Below are 9,353 nucleotides of genomic sequence, written 5' to 3'. Positions count from 1 at the left end.
GAAGCCAGTAACTTCCCAATGAAAACAGAGATGGACGAGGGACAAGTGTAGCCTGCAAGTCTCAGAATCCAGAATCTGCACCGGGGGATAAGAGACCCATAGCAGCGACCTTGGAGCCTCCTGGCAGAGACCAATGTAGTATGAGAATAAAAAGATAGAGAAAGCACAAAACCTCAGAAATTCTTAATACTCTGTCCTGAAATTTCATAAAGGTCCTTGAAGATTCTGGTCTCTGAATTTCAAAAGGCCCTAGGGCATGAAGATGTATATGAAAGCTCTGGTAACCCAGGGGGAGGTCAGGCAGGGCTGGATGCTGGTCTCAGCACAATGCCCAAATTCAAGAACTAAAGATGATGAGATGAGTGACCCAAAGAAGGTGTCAAATAATATAAAAACATAGAGATGCCCCCAAATATAGCATGTAAGGAAACAGCAATTCTGCAGCAACTTCGATCAGAAAATCAATACAAAAAATTGAGTTTCCGCAAGGACTGAATGAATAATTAGGAGAATGAAGCAAGAAATTTAAAAATGAAATAAAAGTCCTGGGAGAAAAAAAAGGAAGGAGAATAAATAACTTAGAAGAGGGACCAATAAATCTTACCAAACAAAGGACTCTATGAGGCAACAAAAACAACTACGACAAAATCAAAAAGTTTGAAAAATAAAATGTGAACTCTGATATTAAAACCACTGACCTGGAAAAAAGGTCAAAGAGAAATAGTTCCGATTACGACTCCTTGAAAAGCAGAGTTAGGAAAAAAACCAGCCTAGATGCAATATTTCAAGAAATCATAAATAAAAACGAAAGCTATTCAGATCTACTTGAATAAAAAGGCAAAGTCAAGACAGAAAGAAGCTGCCAATAACCTCCTGAAAGAAGTACCAAAAGAAAAAGTCCTAGTAATGAAATGGCCAAAATCCAGAGCTTGAACATCAAAGATAATATGAACATCCAGAAATAAGAAGTCCAAGTACTAAGCAACTAGGGACAGGCTCCCTCAAGATCTGGTAGCTTCTACCATATACCAGAGAAGATATAAGAATACAATATTCCAGAAGGCAAAAGACATAGACTTAAAACCAAGAACAACTTATGCTACAAAGATGAGTATAAAGCTACAGAGCTAAAATGAATCTTTAATGAAATAGAAGACTTTCAAGCATTTCTAACAAAAAGGCCAGGGTTAAGTAGGAATTTTGAAATAAAAATACAAGAATCAAGAGAAACATAGAAAGATACATTTATTCAAGAAAATGTAAAGGGCTATATACATTGATCCAAGGATGAAATTTTAATAGAAGATGAAACAAAAATCCCTTCAGAACCTCATCTTTAAAAGGTATTGAGGTAGTTAAATAAGAAAAATAAAAACCCCATAGGTGGATTGGTTCTATTTTGAGAATCTAAAGAAAGCAAAGATAAGGGAGGTGAAAGTAATATATTAGTGTAGAAATAAACAACTTCAACGGTAATAATATTGATACCCAGCATTATAAATGCTCTCCAAATAATGCCAGATATTGTACTAAGTGCTTTACAAATATTATCTCATTTGATTCTCATGACAGCTCTGGGAGGTAGGTGCTCATATTCCTTATTTTATATTTAAGGAAATGAGGCAAGCAGAGGTTAAGTGACTTGCCCAGGATCACACAGCTAACAAGCACCTGGAGTCAGGTTTGAATTTAGGTTTTCCTGACTCCAGGCTCAGCACTCTATACACTGTACCATCTAACTGCTTAGAAGGGGTGGAACTTGCTATTTCTCAGAGTTCGAATACGTGAGAATATACAAAAATGGAGGAAGAAATGGGAAAAGATGGCATCAGATGAATTTCACTCTGAAATATATAAAGGATGCTTGAACACTCACATAGACACAAAAGCAATTCAATATAGAAATACATCAAACTCAAAGGAAAAAATGGGAATGATGGAAGATTAAGAACAACGATGATACAAGTTTGTTTACAAACAAAATAAGCTTCTTAATGCTGAAGAGGGGAAGAGAAAAAAGAAAATAACTATAATGTTTGTAATATATACACATGTGTGTATGGATGGAGTGTGTATATGCACACAGATGTGTGTGTATATATATATATATGTGTGTGTATATGTATACACACACACATATATATATATATATATATATATATTCTAAAGGGATGCCAAGAAATTATAAAAATTCTGGGGAAATGGTGTTACATGAGTGTAACAGAATAATATTGTACAATGAGAAATTTTAAAATACATGATTTCAAGAAACCTACGTAGGACTCACTGATGTGGGGTGAAGTAAGACATTTTTTAAAAAGAACAACCATGTTGGTCTTTGAAACTTAAGGAACTTTGAACTTAAGACATCTAAAAAATTCAATGACCAATCATGTCTTCAGAGAGCCTATGTTGAAGTAAGTCATTCACTTCTCCTGCTTCAGAGGTGATGAACTCGAGGTAATAAAAAAGACTTACCTGTTTTTTTGACATGGCCACTATGTGGATATATTTTGCTTAACAACATTTAATTTTCCCATTTTTCCCCTTTCTTTCTCTTATTTTTAATTGGGAAGAGAAGCTGTAGAAGAGGGAATGTTAGCAAGAGAAATTCCCCCAAAAGGAGGGCTATGAGAACATTTTTTAAAATGCACAGAAGAGAACAGTAAAACACTGGGAGAAGAATACAGACAAGAAAGACAGTTTTGAAAGTAAAGTACGGAATTCATTATGTACTTTTAAAAAATCAAGCACTATAAAATAAAGGTTCACTTTTTAAATAAATGATCTTTTGTAACTTGTATATGGGGAAATGCTCATGGGGAGATAGATAAATTCAAAATTGAAACATTAATTTTTAAAAATTTAATGAGGAAAACTACCAGGACATTTTACGCAGTTTTTTTCTAATTATTCTATCTAAGGGATTTCATTGGAGTAGTCATGGTCAAAGTTTTAAATGAAACAACTTAAATTATGTTTTAGAGTCATAATCATGTCTGTCCCCTGTCTCTGTATTGCCACCAAATACACCCAAAAGGACTTTCGTAAGGAAAGTGAAATCATCTATTTTAAAATTTCTCATTGTATAATATGATTATAGAAGATCTCATTGTATAATACTATTATAGAAGACCTCTCAGTTAAGACGGTGGCCTTGAGAAGATCATAGGATCTCAGTCTCAGAGCTGGAAGGAATCTTGGAGGCAACAGGAGATACCAGATTATCTATATATTTTCCAGCAAAGAACTCATGAAGTCACCATTTAAAATAATGATCAAGAAATCTCAAGAGAAATAATTGTAAGTGGAGTCATTTAGTCCAAAGCTGCAGGAAAAAGCATCCAGAATCCTGTGGGCATTTCAATAGTGATGCTACAAAAGAAACCATTATGAGTACAGGGAAGCAGCAGAGGAGCTGCTACCCCTTTGATCAGAAACTCTCCAGGAATACCTCAAGCCCAGAGTGTTCTTACATTTTTTTATGAAGAAAATGTGAGGCAACTGCTCTCAAACTAATAGTAGCAGCAGCAGCAGCTGTAAGACCAGAAACAACATTTGACCTGGGAAAAGGTTGCAGAGAATTATTTTACCCTTCCAGAAAACCACGATAAAAGACAAAACTGGGATACCATACTTCAGGAAACTAATAATGAAAACATTTCAGAGCTATTTGAACTGGAAACAAAGGGAAGATAGAAACAGTTCGACATACTAGTTTCAGAAAGAAATTCCAAATTTCTCAGGAAACTCCTAGCCAAAATACAGTTTCTGCATGAAAGAAAAATGCTTCTATCATGTAGCCAAGAGTTCAAGAACAAAGAAATTATAGTCAAAATCACATAAAATTTGGTATGCAACTAAAAAAGCTAGAAAACAAAAATTTAAAAGCCATAGACAACATAAATAGAACATTATAAACAAGAAAATGGAAATTCTGAAAGAAGAAAAAGATATTAACAAAAACAAAAAGGAAAACCATTGAAAATAGTAATTAAATAGATAAATTAACTAATTGACTTTTTTTTTTTTTTTACAATTTATGAACTATTTTTCGTTTACATTTTAAAATTTAAATAGTTTTCTGGAAGCAAACTCTGTGAGGTAATGATGGTTCTTTTTTTATTAGACTTGAACCTGTTTAAAAACATCTAGAAAATCTCAGTGCTTGTTTTTTAAGGGTAAGCTACAAGATCATTTTAGTTGAAAGCAGACTGAATATTAGTTACTTTGCAACATCTAAGTGATTCCACGAGTCTACACAGCCTCCCCACCTCTGTCTTCAAAGTCTCTCAGACCTTCTATGTGGAGATTCCACTGAATTCATTACAATAGGGATGGACATTTTATATTCATAATGATCCAACATCTGTGCAATCTTTTCATGAGATACCCTCATGTTTATTCCTCTTTTCTAATTCTTTAGGATCAAATTTCTACCATGTTTCAGGCTCATGGAACTCTGCTTGGTATCCTTTGCCTATAGCCATTTCCATTGGATATTGGAGATCTTCCCTGATCAATAGCTTTCTTTGCTCTGCTCTGGTTCCAGTCATAGGCATCACCAAGTTGTCTAATGTTGTACATATACCCATTTCGATGCCGAAAATAATCATCAGTGATGAAGATGATGCCCCCACAATTCTGACCAAGCAGAACATGAGACAATGTTGTTTTCCCTGAACCAGGCAGACCTCTTAAAAGAATAAGTAGCCTCATTAGCCTTTCCTCTTGGAACTGCTGGTTTATAAGTCTGTTTTCTGCATCTGGAATAAAGAAGGGTCTTCCCAAGATTCTTCTCTTCTTTCACAGAAACCATTACTTTCTTATCCATCTTGTTCATGGTGGCCATTTCTAGAGGCCTGCATAATACTGTTTCTCCCATCACAATCAGAATATCTGTTAGTCCGATCAAATGTTGGGCAATTCCAATTTGCATTGCTACTGAGTACTTTATATCCATTGTACATTTCACATAATTTAACATCTTGAGCATGGAAAACATTTGGTGGCGGAGATGGAGAGGGATTAAATCTTTGAAAATTTAAATGATAATTGAACTCAGAAGGAAAAAGGCTATGAGGAACTGAAGAGGATCCCACTGGTTGCCATTCAGGCCTAAAGGAAGGAACTGGGTTGTTAAAAAATGTAGGTTCTACTTGTCCATTAACTGGATATTCAACGTTCCAGCCAACTGGCTCATTACTAAAATACTGCTCATCTCCAGGGGGTGAATATATAGTACTAAACCAAGTATCTTTCTTTTCTTCATCAGATTTTAAATTGTCATTGCAATGGCCTTGATAATATAAGCTAAATTGTTCCTGAGGGGGTTTAAATTCCTGACAATTGCCTTCCAAATCTTCTTTTTTGCTCTCAAGCTCCTGAATTTCTTTTTTTTTTTTAATTTAACTTTTAACATTTATTTTCACACAATTTTGGGTTACAAATTTTCTCCCCTTTTCTCCCCTCCCCCCCCAAACCCGAGCTTTCTGATTGTCCCTGTGACCTATCTGCTCTCTCCTCTATCCTCCCTCCCTGCCCTTGTCTCCGTCTTCTCTTTTGTCCTATAGGGCCAGATAGCTTTCTTGACCCCTTAACCTGTATTTCTTGTTACCCAGTGGTAAGAACATTACATTTGGTCCTAACACTTTGAGTTCCAACTTCTTTAGCTCCCTCCCTCTCCACCCCTTCCCCTTGGAAGACAGGCAATGCAATATAGGCCATATCTGTTTAGTTTTGCAAATGATTTCCATACTAGTTGAGTTGTATAGGACTAACTATATTTCCCTCCATCCTATCCTGTCCCCCTTTACTTCTATTTTCTTATGGTCCTTTCCCTCCCCATGAGTGTCGACCTCGTATTGCATTTTCCTCCCCATGCCCTCCCCTCCATCCTCCCCCCCACCCTGCTTGTGCCCCTGTCCCCCACTCTCCTGTATTATGAGATAGGTTTTCCTGACAAAATGAGTGTGCATTATATTCTTTCCTTTAGTGGAATGTGTTGAGAGTAGACCTCATGTTTTTCTCTTGCCTCCCCTCTTTATCTCACCACTAATAGGTCTTTTGCTTGCCTCTTTTATGAGAGATAATTTGCCCCATATAACTTCTCCCTTTCTCCTCCCAATATTTCTCTCTCACTGCTTGATTTCATTTTTTTTTTAAGATATGATCCCATCCTCTTCAATTCACTCTGTACACTCTGTCTCTATGTATGTGTGCATGTGTGCATGTGTGTGTGTGTGTGTACTCCCACCCAGTACCCAGATACTGAAATGTTTCAAGAGTTACAAATATTGTCTTTCCATGTAGGAATGTAAACAGTTTAACTTTAGTAAGTCCCTTATGACTTCTCTTTGCTGTTCACCTTTTCATGGTTCTTCTTCATTCTTGTGTTAGAAAGTCAAATTTTCTTTCCAGCTCTGGTCTTTTCATCAGGAAAATTTGAAAGTCCTCTATTTCATTGAAAGACCATTTTTTCTCCTGAAGTATTATACTCAGTTTTGCTGGGTAGGTGATTCTTGGCTTCAGTCCTAGTTCCTTTGACTTCTGGAATATCCTATTCCATTCCCTTCTATCCCTCAATGTAGAGGGTGCCAGATCTTGTGCTATCCTGATTGTATTTCCACAATACTTGAATTGTTTCTTTCTAGCTGCTTGCAATATTTTCTCTTTCACCTGGGAATTCTGGATTTTGGCCACAATGCTCCTAGGAGTTTCTCTTTTGGGATCTCTTTCATGCGGTGTTCTGCGGATTCCTTGAATATTTATTTTGCCTTCTGGTTCTAGAATCTCAGGGCAGTTTTCCTTGATAATTTCATGGAAGATGATGTCTAGGCTCTTCTTTTGATCATGGTTTTCAGGTAGTCCCAGAATTTTTACATTGTTTCTCCTGATTCTATTTTCCAGGTCAGTTGTTTTTCCAATAAGATATTTCACATTATCTTCCATTTTTCGAATCTGAGATATCTGTCTTTCTCGAAAAGTCCTTAGCGTCCATCCGTACCATTCCAGATTTGAAAGATCTATTTTCTTCAGTGAGCTTTTGAATCTCCTTTTCCATTTGGTTAATTCTGCTTTTGAAAGCATTCTTCTCCTCATTGGCCCCTTGCACTTCCCTTGCCAGCTGAGTTAGGCTAGTTCTCAAGGTGCCAATTTCTTCAAGATTTTTTTGATTCTCCTTTAGCAGGGAGCTGATCTGCTTTTCATGCTTCTCCCTCATCCCTCTCATTTCCCTTCCCAGTCTTTCCTCCTCCTCTCTAACTTGATTTTCAAAATTCCTCTTGAGCTCTTCCATGGCCCGAGCCCATTGGGTAGGCTGGGACACAGAATCCTCGATTTCTGTGTCTTTGCCTGATGGCAAGCATTGTTCCTCCCCATCAGAAAGGAAGGGAGGAAGTGTCTTTTCTCCGCTAAAATACCCTTCAATAGTTTTATTTCTTTTCCCTTTTCTTGGCATTTTTTCCAACCAGTGACCTGACCTCTGAATGTTCTCCTCACACCCACCTCGACTCCTGGTCCTCCCAGCCAGCGTTTGGGGACTGAGATTCAAATGCTGCTTCCCGCCTTAGAGTTTTTGGTGGGGGCAGGGCTGCTATTCAGTGTTAAATTAAGTTCAGGTGCTGAGGTCATGGGCAGGGCCGCCTCTCTGGCTCAGTTCCCTCAGGGGGTTTATGCATAGACCTTCCACAATGGATCCAGGCTCCCGCCCGCTTGGGGAGCCCCTGTCTGCAGCCGCCTCTCAGCTTCTATCTCCTGGGGGGGCCCAAGCCATGGGGGCACCCCACTCCCCTCTCAACCTGCCAAAGAGACTCTCTCACCTACCCCCGTCAGTCACCTGTTGGTGGGGGGGCCCATGCCACCGCTGAAGATCCCGTCTCTGGAGCCCTCCCAGATCCGTGTCTCTCGGAGCCACGGCCGCCGCAGGTCCGGACTGGGCACCGCGTCTGCAGCGCGACGGACCTTTTGAGAGAGGTTTGCAGGTCCCTCTGTGGGTGGGGGGACCCGCGTGGCCGCTGGAGATCCCGTCCCCGTAGCCCTCGAGGATCTCTTCCCCTCGGTGTCGTGGCCTCGGCGGGACTGCACTCTGCTCCCCATCCCGGCGCCCAGTCCGCGGCGCGAAGGACCCCCCGTGAGAGGTTTGCAGGTCTCTCCGGAGCAGAAATCTCCCTCGCTCCAATACTCCGTGGTCTCTGGGTGCAGAATTCGCCCTGGCTTGGTCCCCTCTAGCCGCTCTGTGGTTTGTGGGCTCGGAGCTGTGTGTATGTGCATCTTTCTACTTTGCCATCTTGGCTCCGCCTCCTCCTGAATTTCTTTGTATAATTGAGATAACTAGTCTATATCCAGTTTATTAGAAGGGTTCTGTTTGTTTTCCGATCCACCAGTGGCTTTTTTTCTGTGATATTTTCTTTTATCTCATTTATTTTTCTTTTGAAAGGAAACTTTTGTAAATAGGTCCTATGAATGCTTGGCTTATGCTGTATTCCACTTCCTCAGCACTAACTGGGATAGCTACCTTGTGATTGCTTTCCATTCTAATTCCTTTAATATTTCCAGTTATTTCTAGATACTTCCCTGATGTTCATGGATTACTATAGGACTTGCATGCTGTAAGTTTTCTGAAGGAAATGATTCAATAATATCTGGCCTATTATAAAAGATTACATCCCCCTAAGGTTTCAACAAAACTGTAGTTTCAGTCTTGCTGTCCTGAGTTTTTCCATTTTCCTTGTCATCAAAAATAGATAAAAGTATTCAGTTGTTCTCTGTTATCTCTTAGGATGTGTGAAAATGGTCACCATCATCATGGCCATGTATGCCTCCTCTGTTGATTTCAGTTTTTTATTGCATGTTTCACTTGCTAGGTTTTTTTTTAACCATGTCCCAAAGAATTAGCTTAATTTTCACAATAAGGCATCTGTGAGAAAGGAGAAAAGCAAGCCCGGGAGGTCTTGGCTCTTGACACTGCAGCCGTGGGTGACCCTTTGGGCTCTGTCCACAGCAGGCAGCACCAATACTCTCCTGACTTTTTTTTTAAAAGAGAATAATTGCCAATATAAAAAATGGAATAAGAGGATGCACAACAAATGAAAAGGAAATAAAAGAAATTATTATTTTGCCCAATGATGAATAGTTATGTAATATATTCAGATTCATAGAAGACTATAAACTTAAATAACTGAACAGGAAGAAAAGAAGTTGTCAAATCATAAATGAATTCCTAAAGAAAACAACTAGATGGATTTACAAATAAATTCTATCAGATATCAAAAGAATAATTAACTCAGGTATTGTAAAAATTTATTTTAAAACTAGGAAAAGAAGATATTGTACTAAATTCTTTCTACCTAAAG

General features: G+C 38.5%; 1 pseudogene; it reads right to left on the bottom strand.

Moving 5' to 3' along the window:
* Positions 1-4,203: 4,203 nt before the first annotated feature.
* Positions 4,204-9,353, bottom strand: part of LOC140532191 (NEDD4-binding protein 2-like 2 pseudogene) — an 82,935-nt pseudogene continuing 77,785 nt past the window's right edge.

This window comes from Notamacropus eugenii, chromosome 3, assembly GCF_028372415.1.
Source record: "Notamacropus eugenii isolate mMacEug1 chromosome 3, mMacEug1.pri_v2, whole genome shotgun sequence".
Classification (NCBI taxonomy): domain Eukaryota; kingdom Metazoa; phylum Chordata; class Mammalia; order Diprotodontia; family Macropodidae; genus Notamacropus; species Notamacropus eugenii.
Note: the sequence above shows the minus strand (reverse complement) of the source record. Positions and strands in the feature narration are given on the sequence as shown.